General features: G+C 40.4%; 1 long non-coding RNA gene across 3 annotated transcripts; it reads left to right on the top strand.

Moving 5' to 3' along the window:
• The first annotated feature begins 169 nt into the window (after positions 1-169).
• Positions 170-13,309, top strand: LOC117795984. 3 transcript variants are annotated; one of them, XR_004620197.1, is made up of 3 exons: positions 170-8,045; positions 11,758-12,649; positions 12,894-13,309. It is a non-coding gene; the product is annotated as an uncharacterized LOC117795984 (long non-coding RNA). The 3 variants fall into 3 exon arrangements; XR_004620198.1 differs by lacking the exon at positions 11,758-12,649; XR_004620196.1 differs by having other exon boundaries at positions 11,758-13,309.
• The last annotated feature ends 1,315 nt before the right edge of the window (positions 13,310-14,624 follow it).

The following is a 14,624-nucleotide window of genomic DNA, read 5'->3' as shown; positions in this document are numbered from 1 at the left end:
TTCGACAGAGAGAGAGACAGCCAGCGAGAGAGGGAACACAAGCGGGGAGTGGGAGAGGAAGAAGCAGGCTCCCCGCAGAGGAGCCCGATGTGGGGCTTGATCCCATAGTGCCGGGATCACGCCCTGAGCCGAAGGCAGACGCTTAACCATTGTGCCACCCAGGCGCCCCTCGGTACATCAGTTCTAATTACCCTCTGTCAAAGCTGGGGTTCTGGAGCCAGTACTGGAGCCCAAATGGAGTAAGCTTGTTTACAGAGTAGAGTCAAGGCAGAGACTTAGCCACAAGGTCAGAGCAAGGCTGTGTATTGCAACACAGAGTCCACATGCCCAGCAGTTGGTTATTTGTGATAGGAGTGCTGAAAGACATGAGGAAAGCAGCTCAGAGACTGGGGAATCGGTTTACATTAGGTAAAGGCAAAAGAAGACAGAAGCTGAACTTGAATAGGAGGTCCAGGATGTCAGTCAAAGGATTGCCCCAGTCACACCTCTGCCACAAATGACGAACCTTTGTGTCATGCTGCAGTGTTTAAGGGTCTTCCAACACATTATTTCATGCGATCTTAGCACAACGCTGTAATGTAGATATTCTTCACAGTAGATGTATTTACGGTCTTCATTTTCACGCTGAGGACACTGTGGCGCTAAGGAGATTGTGACTCACTTATGTCACAGATTGGGAAATGGTTGAGCAGGTCTGGAGGGCAGCACTTTAGTAACCAAGGCTGTAGAATCCCCACTGCCCCTCGCTGACTCTACTTACAGGGAATTTCCCAAAGTCTTTGTTTTGTGACCCTCATAAACTCTCTTTTAAAAGTGGCTTTGGAACCATTCATTCACTGCAGAGTTTTGATAATACACGTTTAGGATTTAAAGGATAAAGAAATATTGATCAGGAGGGAGTGAGCCAGAAGTAGTTGATTATGTCCTTCAATGCACAAAAGTTTTAAATTTTTATGTAGTCTGATTTATCTGTTTTTATTTTTGTTACCTGTGCTTGCTTGATCCTTTTTAAAAGAGGCTTTGAGCCATTGCAAAACTTGTACTTAACATCTAGCATGACGTTCTTCCTGGCACTTGCATGGTACCTCCAGGCCTATTTCTTGCATTCCTTTACACAACCATCATGGGAATAAAGTGTTCATCAGAGCACAAAATAATTGCAGAAAGAGACACTACAGATGCACAAGACAAACATTGAGCATCATTCAAACCAAGGGAAACAGAATGGTGCATTAGCCCTCGCAGGCCGAGAATGCTTTGATGACCCCCACTCTGCAGTACTAGCCGTGAGGAAAGGGTATTAACTCCATGTTTCAGTATTATAATTTATTGATGATACTTATTAAAATATCATATAATTGATTGATGCTGTAATGGGTAAAAACTATGCTGTAGAAATTTGAACTTTTTGTAATGGGAGCTGCCCTCTGCACACAGTGACCACAAGTACAGGTTTACCTGGAACGGTCCTAGTTTATGTCTGTCATCCTGGTATGCTCATTACCCCCACAAAATCCAGAGGGGACAGAAAGGTGATAAAGGAATTAGCCAGTTAGTAAGTTAGGTTAAACCATAGTTCTTCTCAGTCTCAGTGCTTTGCCCTCACGCATCGAACTCCTGTCCGTGAAATGGGGTGCTTGTTCTGAGAGACTTCTCCAAGGCGGGTGTGATAGGGGACTTCAGAGCTCAGGTTCTGTTCTTCAAGCTGAAAGCAGTGAATGATCCTCCATAAATTCCCCATATCCCTGCTGAAATACCTCCTTGCTCTGCTGTTTGTCTTCTTTGTCTCTTATGTAATTACAACGTCCAAAAAAATGCCCTCTTAACAAAGGAAGGTGATTGTAGAGGGGAGGTTGGGGGATGGAAGGGGTTGGGATGGAGAAACAAAATGAAATCTGAGTTAGAGAAATTAGGCTTTCTAAATGGAATTGCCCAGATTGAGGCTGCAGGGGGAAGTTTTTGATTTGCTGCTATTCTTGTCGATAGGTTAGAATTCTAGAATCTTCTCTGTGTATGCTGTGTAGCAGTGATGGAATGTACTGCCTTGGGAAACTAGGTGGGACAGGTCTGATGGGCACGAGTGGTTCGTGCAGCTTCATCAGCATCTGACTTATTGCGAGGAAAAGGCTTGGATAACGGCTGGGAAATATGCTTCAAGATTCAAAGCTAAAGCACCATATAATAGGGTTCCCATTATCAAAACTTGATTATTGTACTTTTTCCTGCATTCTTTTTGTGAGAATGTTGCTTTTAAGTTTTGGGTTTCTAATTATTCCTGTGTGAATGTATATATGAAAAGCTGAGATGTTTCTTGTCATGTTGCAGATATTACTAAATTTATTGGCAGAGTTTCCTTAATGGGATCTAGAGTTATTTGAATTGTGTTCCTGCGGTGGTTTCCCTTTGTGGCAAATTTTGTTTCTAAACTCCTTTTTATTAGAAATATAGTTAATAACTTCAGCTGGAACATGCCTGTTAAATACAGGAATGGAATGTTGTCCTTTTGTCCTTACTACTTGATTGCTTTATGAATACAGAAATGGTGAGAATGTGTCCCAGAATTCTAGCGAGGACTGGGAGCTCACCAACCCCATGAATGTGGTCTGCACGTATCTGTAATGGTCATCATGTCATCGTGGTGATTGCAGTGGGTTTTCAAAATTAATTTGAGAGATGCCTCAGCTTTTAGTTTCAGGTTAACAAGTAATAGTTTCTTTAAAAATGAAGTTTGTATTATTAGGGCATGAGACAGTATTCATGTTTATGGGGATAGTCCATGATGTTTAAAAATGCATCTTCAGAGTGGATTTTACCAGAATTAAATTGAGACTCTTAAAGGAATATACTCCAGTCAGTAGAGTGAGCTGAGCCTGTGGCTATAAGCTCAGTGGTTCTCTGGAGAACCTTGTGGCATCAGGTGTTCTTTTAACAGCCATGTGAAAAATACCCTGCCCAGGCCGTAAAACTGAGTGGGGCTGACAGAGCTACAATTTAGTATTTTCTTCTTTTGATCTTTTACACTGTATCTTCATTCGTAGCGGGTCATAAACTTCACAGAGTACTGCCTTTTATATGACATCCTAAAAGAAGTGCATTTCTTAAACTAGAGAAAAAATTCCCTTGAGGTAATCTTCATAACTGTAACAGCATATTTAAATTTACATTCTAAGTGTATTTGGTATGAGGTGAATAGAGTCGGCATCATCAGTTTGATTGGTTTGATTTGATAGTGGTGTTCATTTGGACAGTTTCCTACGTGCACTATTGTTATATCTTATTAAACTACAAATGACAAAGTATCACTTCTCTCTAGCTATAATGATAACTTCTCATATGTTCAACAATATTTTAATACCCTCCTAAATGTAATTAAAGTGCCATAAAATACCTTTACTCTTATAATGAATACTAAGCTTTATTAAAATCAATGATTCTCAAACTCTTTCTTATCCAGTACCTCTGATAGAGATGACCTGCTTCTTTTGCCCGTTACCCTGATTAAAAAGTACAATCAGCCTTTTATCACCCCTTGTACAGGCTGAACAGGCCTTCCTGGTGCTTCTGTATGCCCCTCCGCACAGAGACCCTGTCCCTCTACCATCACACATGTACACCTTGAGAATACCTGATTTAAATGATGTCAAAATAGTCAAGGGGAGAGAGTGGGAACAGCTAAACTCATTTCAAGTTGAAATTGGGTGCTCCTTTCACTCTCCTATGCTAAGATGATACCAAGACTTGTTTGATGGAAAATATCACAAGCTGAATGTCTTATGGCTCCATTACTTGAAGATGATGAGCTTCACAGCTGTTTCCTACCAATAATGTTAGCTTAAATGAGCCCAAAGTTTGTGATTTCAGGCCACTGTAAAGAGATAAGTGATCTGTGAAATACCTTTTATAGATAGACGTCCACTAAATTTGAGAATAGCCACCTACCTGCTGGTTTTATGAAACTTATTATTAAAGTAATTTAAAATGTTAAGAGTGTTTTAGGTAATTTAAAGTATAAAAGTGATAAAAGGTCTAAAAGAGCAAAATCTGGGAGACAGTAGCTTTGACTTGGAGATTAATGAAGGAATCTATCCTTTCTCCTTTATTTAGATGCCTTGGCTATAAAACTTTCACTTTCCTGAATTTGAATTTGAATGTGGGTAACGTTTATGTGTGTGTGTGTGGTTGGTAGTTTTGTTAAAGTACTTCTAACTTCTGTCAAAGCATAGGATGGCCTGCTCTAAAATGTCAGAATACTTAACCTGGGGGCAGTAACCTTAGATTGATGACAAAGACACAGGCGCTGCCAGTATCAATCAGACATTTTCATAACATATTACAGTTGTTGGAGAGATCTCAAAACGTTATTTATGTTCATCACTAGTTGTGTAACAAATTTGTTTTTCTAACATTTGACATCTATTTCAAAATCATTGGTGGGGGATTCCTGGCTGGCTCAGTCGGAAGAGAATGGGACTCTTGGTCTCGGGGTAGTGAGTTTGAGCCCCATGTTGGGTGTAAAGATTACTAAAATAAATAAAAACTTGAAAAAATCATTGGTATCTTTTGTAATTCTGTGTATTTTATGTATACATTTAGGAACATTATTTAAAGGGATCTATGTTCCTTCCCATATGTGTTCTTTCTTCCTGTCACATGTTTCTTTTTCTCCTTCTGTAGCATCAGCCACTACGTGATTGTCATGTCTATGACCATCGTTCTCGTGTTTCTCAATGGCCTGGCACACCTGCTCACGACAAAGAAACTTGAACTCTGTGGCAAACCCAAAAGCCACCTCATATAATGTTACTGAAGCCATCATTCAACATCTGGATCCTGCTTCTCATTCGCCTTTTAAACCGAACTCTTATCGAGGATTCAGTAAGAAAATGGATATTGGTATACAGCATATTCTGCTCCTACAATGAAAACGATATGTGGAATTCTGAATTTACAGGTTGTCTGGAATAAAGGAGCTTCCGTTTTCTTTAGGTTTTTTACGTGTGAAATAGTGGTTATATCTGTGGAAAAGCATAGTAAACTTTCTCCATTTGCATTTTCTTCCTTTAGCTGGCAGCTCTCCTCTTTGATGTTTCAGAGCACCTGTAGCAGTCTGGTCACCAACTGTGCAACTCCTCGTACGTGCAAAGGAGGATGTGCTCCTGTGGGGGCGGTACTGATCACATCCAAAATCAGTGATGGCGAAACTTGAAGGAAATCACCAGGTGGCACCATAAACATTTATCAACTCTCAGCGCTGGTTTTGCAAGTAGTTCTAACTACTTGATGATAACACTAGAAAGACAATCAGGATCTGCTACTTCCTGAAGCTTCAGTGGAAACAATGCTGCCAGCCGTTTGTCATTTTCCTTCTGTGCAATACTGTCTCAGCGCTGTTTCCAGGGTGTTCATCGTGTACCAGCCAGGTGCAGCTTTGACCTTCACTCTATTTTTTTTTCTTCATTTCTGGATTCGCGTTGGGATTTCTGAAGATGAAAAGGTGGAAAACACTTGGTATTTGTGTCTAGTTCAGGGGAAAGATTTTCAATTGTAGACTCAGTATTTGTTACCCCCATACCTTTTATCACGTATTGTTTCAACAGAATTCTTGAAGTCAATGGTTAAACTTCCTGACAATATCACAGAAATCATTGTTAACATTGTTGATCTTTCTGGTTGTAAGATTCTAGCCCAAAGGCCTAGAGTCCTTTCATTTAATTTAAATTTCCATCTGTAAACTAATTCTCATGGATGAAATATTTTGAGAGTAATTTTTATTTGGATTTTTCATCAAGTGACCTTTATATATCACTATAGAGTTGGCATTTTGCCCACGGGGTGCCTGTAGATTTTGGCTGATACTAAGCTTTGCTGGTCTGAGTCCCATTTTAAAAAAAAATAATTGCTTTTGAATTAAATTATAGCATTACTAACTCATGTTAATGATGAAGAAGCTCTCTACAAATTACTATATTTTTCAAATTGGCAGGTGAGTGAGCAAATACAATTTAGAAGATTTGAAAATCAGTTTGGCAAAACGTGCTTTCTTAATTTCTGCTTATGAAGTGTGGTGATAATTTGTGTGTCATAGTACTTAATGGTATACCAATGACAGCAGCATAGTAAGTAAGAGATCGATGTCAGTATAAGACCACATGCATCAGTCTGTAATATAAAATTTCAATCAGGAACTGAGAAGCTGCTGTTAACAGGTGATGACATTGGCAGATACAAAACCCACGAACTTTCACATTGTCTCAGAGGATTTTTAATCTCTTTTTAAACAAATAAGAGAAAACCGACTTTATAAATACCTACCATTTAACTCCTTTTATATCTAGTTTTATCTTCCATCTATTCCCAGATTTTCACACAGAGGAATTAATGAATATTTTATCACAGCATTGTAAAAGGTGCTCAGTGCTTTACCTTTATTTTGTTCTTCGAAGCACATCTTTTCCTAATATTGTTTTGAGTCAATGTGCGCTTACAAAACAGGAGTATGTACTTGCAGCCACAGACTGGCCTTGCTGCACTGTTTACTGGACGCCTCAGACTTGCTTGGGAACAGTTTGCTAGATGGGCCTTTTCTGTTGTGCAGCTTGTCAAATATCTTAAAGTGTTTTGATATGCATATTTTTATATTAATAACAGAAAAAAATAAATATGATTTAAATATATTTCTGTTTAAGGTATTTACTTTTTCATTCTAATTATTAATACCAGATCTCCAAATCAAAACTTAAGACATTTGTTGGTTTTAATTAGGAATTCCTGTAAGAATTAAAGGCTGCATATCAGATTGAGAAAATACTGAACAAAAAATCCGTGGACCATGAATAAATTATGGAGGATACTCTAAGGACTTCAGAAACTAACTGCAGTCTATCCATAATTAACCAATGTTTTAGTTCTCTGTATTATTATATTTAGTGTGCACTATTTAGAACATAAAATGCTTTTTTATTTTTTAGGGAAATAATGTTATAAATGGTAATATATTTTCATAATAATTCCCTGCAACTAACAATGATAGAGCTGGACTACATACCTAGATACCTGGTCATCATTCACGATCCAAATTTCAGCCAACTCACATATTAGGAGCATTATGTTCCCTACCCCAACCCCCTACTTTTATATACTTGTTGTAGTAGATTAAGGACTCCTTTGCTCTCCCACCTTTGATACATACCTCTACCATCAAAAATGTAATTTCTGATGGAGCTGGCCCGGGGGGGGGGGTGAGGATTATGCAGGGGGTGGGGGAAGTAGGTGAGAGACTGTCTCCAGAGACAGACAGTAGCTCTTCAGAGTTCCAGCTCTCCTGGGGAGAACCTGGGGAGCCCCTAGATAAACTCCAGACATCTTAGACATCATCTGTTCAAGGGGGCTGAAGGAGGGAGCTAAATTGACTCAGTCATTTGAAGTGGACAGCCTTTTGGCAGTTCGGAGGACTCCTTTAGGAGACCAGAGAGAACATGGTAATTTCTCACCTTTTCAGACTCATTCCTTATATATCTACGTTTTCTTCATCCCTTATAAAATGCTTTGAAGTGGGATTGTTATCTTATGTGTTTTCAGAACTATGGTAATATCTTGTAGCGTTTTTGCATCAAGGTATGTAAAAAAACTAGATGAGATTCCTGCACTTAATACTCATTTTATAACAAGAGCATTTGAGAAGTAATGTGTCACTTATTAACTTCCCTGCAGACACAAACTGATCAGTTTTTCAGCTCATCACCCTTAGAACTGCAGTATTTATTTGCCACATAGCATTTCTCAAAGTATGTCCCTTAGAACATCGGTTCCTTGGGGTTTACAAGGAATCCTTCCTTGTATTAGCATACAAATAGATGTCATAATAAAAAGGGTTCCCTGATCAAATATATTTGAGAAGCACTTAGTCAAACAAAGTTAAATAGGTGTATTTATTATAGTGCTTAGAGAATTTAACTTTGTCTATGCATTGTGCAGGGGAAAAGATACCAGTATGCCAGCAATTTCCACTTGCTTGGCTGCAGACCCTTCTTCAAGTCTCCCAACTGGTAAGCATGCTTTAAAAATGTTGCCGTGTACTTTCACACTTAAAACCTCAATTTGTCACACTGTTTTGGAAAAGGGTATTATATGCTTAATTGAATCTGTTTTCCTGAGAAAACTTTAACCCTTAATGTGGGAAAACTTTAAAATTTTACCTACTTCTTTATAAACTGTGCCTATGATCATTTAGTCTTCCATGTGGGACCCTACAGTACTACCATATGGCATCCAGTTCATCACAGATCATTAGATACCCTCATAGAATTTGGACTAGGTCTTTATTCCTTGTATTTTACAGACTTTACCAGAAAAATACATTCACAGCAAATATTGGCTTGTTTTCTCGTGATTTGCCATGATGGAAGGTGAATTCTAGTTGGAGTCTTTATCCCTTCCTTGGTTTTTCAGTTTTACTTATTTCTCTCCTGTCCTGTTTTCTCTCTTCTCTACTCATGTCACTCCTCTCTCTTAGCCATGTTAGAACCTGGTGTATATACAAATAATGGATTTTCTTCGTGAATTAGTTCCCATCAGTTCTTCCGTTCAGTGTAGGTAGGGTGTGAGTGTATAGTGCTCAGCTGGGCCAATGTCTGCTTGGCATTCTCTCCTCTGGAGTAACTGCCTCCATTGCTAACTGTTCATTGTGTCTCTAGCAGAAGCCAAGTGGTTTTTATGACTCTTCCCTCACCACAGTTGACTAGGTTAGAGGTGCACATCTCGCCCAAGCTGGGCCAATCGGAGTTCTTTGCAAGATTTTCAAGCTAGAAAGGAGAGAAACTGTCTGGGATTCAAACTTCAGGAGCTATTGATAGCTAGGTTGGATTGAGATTCTCTAGATACCTTCTAATAGATAACCTCCCATCACATGCTTATTTATCCGATAAAAAGAGGGGTTATTTTTATTATTATTTCTAAGGACACGGTGGATAATGATAAGTCCAAAGCTTCACTTAAAATATTTATTTTTGGGGGCGCCTGAGTGGCACAGCGGTTAAGCGTCTGCCTTCGGCTTAGGGCGTGATCCCAGCGTTGTGGGATCGAGCCCCACATCAGTCTCCTCCGCTATGAGCCTGCTTCTTCCTCTCCCACTCCCCCTGCTTGTGTTCCCTCTCTCGCTGGCTGTCTCTATCTCTGTCAAATAAATAAAATCTTTAAAAAAAATATTTATTTTTGTATATTCTTTTACCTTCTGTTTTCTAAATTGGAAGTCAATGGGACAGAATGGTTCGGTGATGTTCTTTGCAGGTCTCTTTAGCTCTGTCCTCTGCTGCCCAGCCTCTCTTGGTTCCAACCGTCTAATAGCCCTTCCCATTCATTTCCAAAGAAATTTTGTCTGCATCTCTGTTACTTGCAACCAAGAACTTTAATTGATGTGCATGCTTTGAATGTGTTTGTAAATGATCTCTTCAATGTTTAGTGCAATTTCTAATTATGACTTTTAAAAATATAGGGATAAAACTTACAAAGCCCTTACAATGTGCCAGGCACTATTTAAATGCTTTACAAATACTAAACTATGTAGTCCTCTTAACAACCTTATGAAGTAGATATTATTATACTATCTTACAGATGGGAAAACTGAAACACAGGGTGATTTATAAATAATTTGCCCAAGATCCCACAACTAGTGTGAGACTGGCTGGCTTGGCTTTGCTTTTACATTTTAAACAGATAGTTTCTGCCAAGACATTGTATCCTGGAATCTGCATAAAAGTATTGGTGTATTTTTGCTTCTGAAAGCTCACTGTATCTAAGCAGGTGATATGAAAACTAGACTCTTCAGTTGTATGTGTACACTCAAGTGTAAACAGTATAATTAGGAAAACATACTTTTGAAGTTGCCTACACGTGTGCAATTGGCATGGGGCATGCTTGCACCAGATTCTTAACATTTGAGGCATATGCCAGCTGTCTTCCAAATGGTATATAAAGCAAAAGGAGCAAGTTTCCTCACATTTATTTATTTATTTATTTATTTATTTATTTATTTATTTATTTATTTTAAAGATTATTTATTTATTTGACAGAGAGAGACAGCCAGAGAGAGAGGGGACACAAGCAGGGGGAGTGGGAGAGGAAGAAGCAGACTCCCAGCGGAGGAGCCTGATGTGGGTCTCGATCCCATAACGCCGGGATCACGCCCTGAGCCGAAGGCAGATGCTCAATGACTGAGCCACTCAGGTGCCCCTCCTCACTTTTTTAAAAAATTTGCATTAAAAGAAGGAAGGAAATTATTTGCTATCTATTTTCAAGCACTTAAAGTTTTGTAAAGACCTGGAAGCCCAGAGTCCCTGGGACCTGTGAATGTGATCTTATTTAGAAGAAGGGTCATTGCAGATATAATTAAGGATTCTGAGATGAAATCATCCTGTATTATCCAGGGGGGCCATAAATCCAAAAGCAAAGTGTCCTTGTGAGAGAAGAGATGACAAAAGGAAAAGGCCACATGAAGATAGTGATGTGGCCACAAGCCAAGAAAGCCACTAGAAGCTGGGAGAGGCGAGGAAGGATCTTTGCTCCAGGCCTTCAGAGGGAGGGTGGCCCTGCCAGCACCTTGATTTATAATTCTTGGCCTCCAGAACTATGAGAGAATAAATTTTCATTGTCTTAAGCCACCCAGTTGGTGATAATTCGTTATGGCAGCCCTAGGAAACTAATACATTTGGGGAGGTTAGCTTTATAGAATCAGACTGAATCACAGCACTTGCATGGCTAACTCATAAAATTTACTGGATCACAAGTTTGAGTACCGTAGTTCACCCTAAAATGTGAATATAAAGATATCAGCACATAAACGTAGAGGTGGAATTAATTACTCTTTAATGTCAAGAATGCTGATGATTTTTTCTGGAAGTAGTAAAGAGATCCTTAGACTTTCCTTTTCCCTTCAGTATTTTTGGTATTTATGCATCTGGATTCAGTTGAAACCAGAAAGTTGAAAGCTTGTCATAAATCTGGTCGTCTTTTAAACTGTTGCCTTTGGGCTTCCTTGAGAAGAGCATTACCCTCCTTACATTGTGGCATCCATGACCTAATCCAGAATGTGGGAGGGAATTTTCCCACAGGAGCCCTGCACACAAATCCTCTCAGTCTTGATCCAGATTTGGCGTAAATTAGACATGCCACCACAGGCCCCGTGACAGGGCCTGGCACCATCACAAGAACATTCCCCAAACCTTCAAGTGAAGCCTTCAAGAGATGTTTCCTTTGTTAAGCCATGAGTTTTGTGTAATGTTAACTGACATTCTGGTTTATAAGATCTTATCTCATGTCAGTCTGACGGTTGGAGCTGCTGTTCTTAATGCTTCCAGAGCCTCAGAGCCTGAACAAACTCACTGGGGTCTATGATGGGAGAATAATGAGGTGAGGGCCTGTTTGCTATCCCCTGCATCTCTGCATTTGAGAGCTTGTGTGGCTGGAGCCTTACTGATTTCCTTACTTTATGTGGTAGACCTGCTCATGGGCAGAGCTGGTGAGGCCTGGAGTTTGGCCTAAGGCAGTGAAGCTTTGATGTGAACTAAACATGCATGGGATCCTTAGATGTGATAACTCCCGCAGAGGACCGTTTGCTCTCTGTCCTTTTTCCTGCAGACCCACTTTCCGGCTCTCACTGTTGCTCTTCTGAGTGGCAACTTGAGGCTTTGGCCTTGCTCCTGAATGTATAATGGGGTGAAGCAGTCACCAATACTAACCTGTTCCCCTGTTCATCAAATTCAGCTTTTTGAGATTGAGCCAGTTCAACTGGCTGTCAACAGAATAAAAGTGTTCTCCTTCAAAAAAGTGAAGTTTTCTTCCTTTCATGCATCCGTCTACCCAACCATTCTTCATTCACCCCAGCACCACCCCTGCATCTCCCAACAAAAAGCTTTCCTTGAGCTCTTGTACGTCAGCTCCGAGGTTGGATGAAGGACGCTGAAGCCGTGAAAACCCAACACTGACTCTACACTCCCGTTCTCCTCGGGCTTTACAGGTGGGCAGAAAAGCTAGCAGGAGTAAGATAAAAAAGAGAGGGAAAGATCAAAGGCGTTCTCTGGATCAGTTTACCCAAGAGGGCAGAAAAAATGAAAAATGATGTAAAGCCACCAGAAACGGAACAGGTCTCTTTGCTCCAACCTTCTTACTGCTCCCTTGCGTCCCAATCAAAATTGTGTTACCTCTTGGGAGAACCCTGGGAGGAAGACAAGATGCGGAAGGCTCATGGTAGTGACTCACCAGAGTGACCAGCAGCTTCCATATCGCCCCATTGCTGGTCTGCCTGAGTCTGTGCTGTGCTTGAGTTTTCCCTTGTCTTTGCTGTGGCCACCACGTTAGAGCCTTGCAGTGTCTGTGCCGCTTTTCACATGGAGAGCTGATGGTGCTCATCACTGATCCAAAGGACGAGCACGTGGAATTGCTTCTGGGGAATCAGGGAGATGTTGCTATCTATGAAGACTTTTTTTCCTTTTTCCCTCTGATGGCAACTTCCTTACTTGGGAGGCACACCCAAACCCTGGGCTTCGTTAGAGCCATATTCTAAGGAGCCAAGAAAACAGAATTGGGCAGTTGCTACACAAGAAACAGTACCATGTCTTACCTGGAGAACTCCAACGGTTTTGATCTACATGAAAAGGTGAATCATTTCCAAAATGGCACTTCGTTCAGAATTGTTATCCTTTATTGGACAATGCTTTTCAGTTTGAATAATTAAAATCACAGTATGTACGAGGAGTAGAAACTTGCTTCTAAAAATTTAAGCGGGAAATTCCTGAAAGTTTGTCAAGAAGACTATTTTTGCCTGCTATTGCCACCCACAAAATGGATTTCCTTCAACTACAGTATTTTTAAAGCTTTTAATTTCTTCTGTTTCTTTTTAGAGTGGATGGTCTGAAAGGCCTGAGCCTGTCAAGATGGTTTGATTCATTGTTTCAGAATTGCTGACACCTTGGAAGGATAAAGGGCTCAGGAGAATGAAGTCAGTGAATCCCTCTGCTATGTTGCTGCTCTTGCAGGTTTCTGCTATGACGATTGGCAAAGAGAGACTCACCCAGAGGGGACACGTATGTAAAGGCCGAAAACTCCTTACAACTGTCAGGCGTTCTTATCCTCATCATCACTGTTATTAGGGGCAAGAGGAAAGAGTTGGAAGTGAATTTGCCAGGATCTCTCTGTGGATCGGAGAATCCAGTGCTAGCAACAGCCTGGCGGCAGAAGAGCACAGTGTAAATGAGGATATTGAAATTTAACACGTGCTGTTGGAAAAAAAATAATAATAAAGGTATTTTAAATAAAAGTAAGTATTTATCATCTTAGTGTCTTTTTAAAAGCTTGTGCCTCAGGGGAAAAATCCTTCTCAAACCACCCTGATTTGCACATTTGCCGTCATTCTGGTTTCCCATTTGGTCTGTGATGATAAAAGTGTCACCTCCTTACTTCTCTGGCAACTTCTGATGTGTCTGTCAAGTCCCCAAAGCCGATTCATTCTGGAATGTCTTTTGACAGGAGTGGCAGTGGCGGGCCCAGAGCTAGGAAGGCTGCGGGGATTCTCCGTGTGAGGAGAGCATACTGCGTACATTGGGAAGTAGTTAAGACATCAAACTTTATGTTTTGATTATCTCCAGTTTGAAAGGTTTGGCTTTGTAAGAGGGACCTGTACGCTGCTCTTTATCTTGGCTCTCGTGCCAGGATCGGTATATTCTGTCATTGGTTATTTCTTGGGGCGGTAGAGTCTGTAATAATCAGACACGTAAGGCAACTTTTCACTTGCTTTTGAAATTCAGGGGGAGCTAAGTATGCTCAAGTGTGTACTGTTCTTTAGAGTTTATGATCCTGGGTCTTGTTCAGATTAGCTGCTCAGACCTTTTGTTTTGATTTTCTGCCTACTTTTAAAAGATCTATTGAAAAGGGATAAAATAGCATTAGCCATATTCTGTCCTTTATATCTCAATAGTCACCTTTCTGGAACCTAGAATACTATTTCTTATCATCTAAGTACTCTGTGTAATTCCTTTGTTTATTTCTTTCACAAAGATTTACTGGATTCTTACTGTGTGCCAGTCACATTGCAGTGAATGACAGAGACATATAAACCGATCATTGGGCTCTCGTGATCGGTGTGATATAACTAATATATGTCCCAAGCTCTGCATGAGCCCAGAGGGAAACTGATAACTTCTGACAAGGTGGAAAAATTGGGGGAGATTTCACAGATGTAGTATTTGAAGTAGGCCTTGTTGGGGCCGTTATCACTAACTTGGAGGGGTTTAAGATGCATGGATTGCAGTGGTCTTAGGTCAAAGACTAACTGAGCCTGAATTTAGATAGGGGCAGTGGCGGGAAGTGTATTTGAAATCTCTACCAGCCTTGTTGAATTGACAGTAATTGCACAAAGTGTGACCTTCAGAGGTAGAGCTCCTCAGTCCCCAGGTCACTAGGTAAATAGCAGATACACATAAGTGATCAGTGATCAGTCATGTTACCTCTTCCAAAGTCTGTCACTGATCAATCCTGGGGGAGGACCTCTTTCCAGAGGAGAGAATGGTTTGCCAGTAGCTCCTACATTAAGTCAGAGTTTCCGAATCTCAATGTTTCCTCTGCTATAATGTACC

Source organism: Ailuropoda melanoleuca, chromosome 14 (genome assembly GCF_002007445.2).
Source record: "Ailuropoda melanoleuca isolate Jingjing chromosome 14, ASM200744v2, whole genome shotgun sequence".
Classification (NCBI taxonomy): domain Eukaryota; kingdom Metazoa; phylum Chordata; class Mammalia; order Carnivora; family Ursidae; genus Ailuropoda; species Ailuropoda melanoleuca.
Note: the sequence above shows the minus strand (reverse complement) of the source record. Positions and strands in the feature narration are given on the sequence as shown.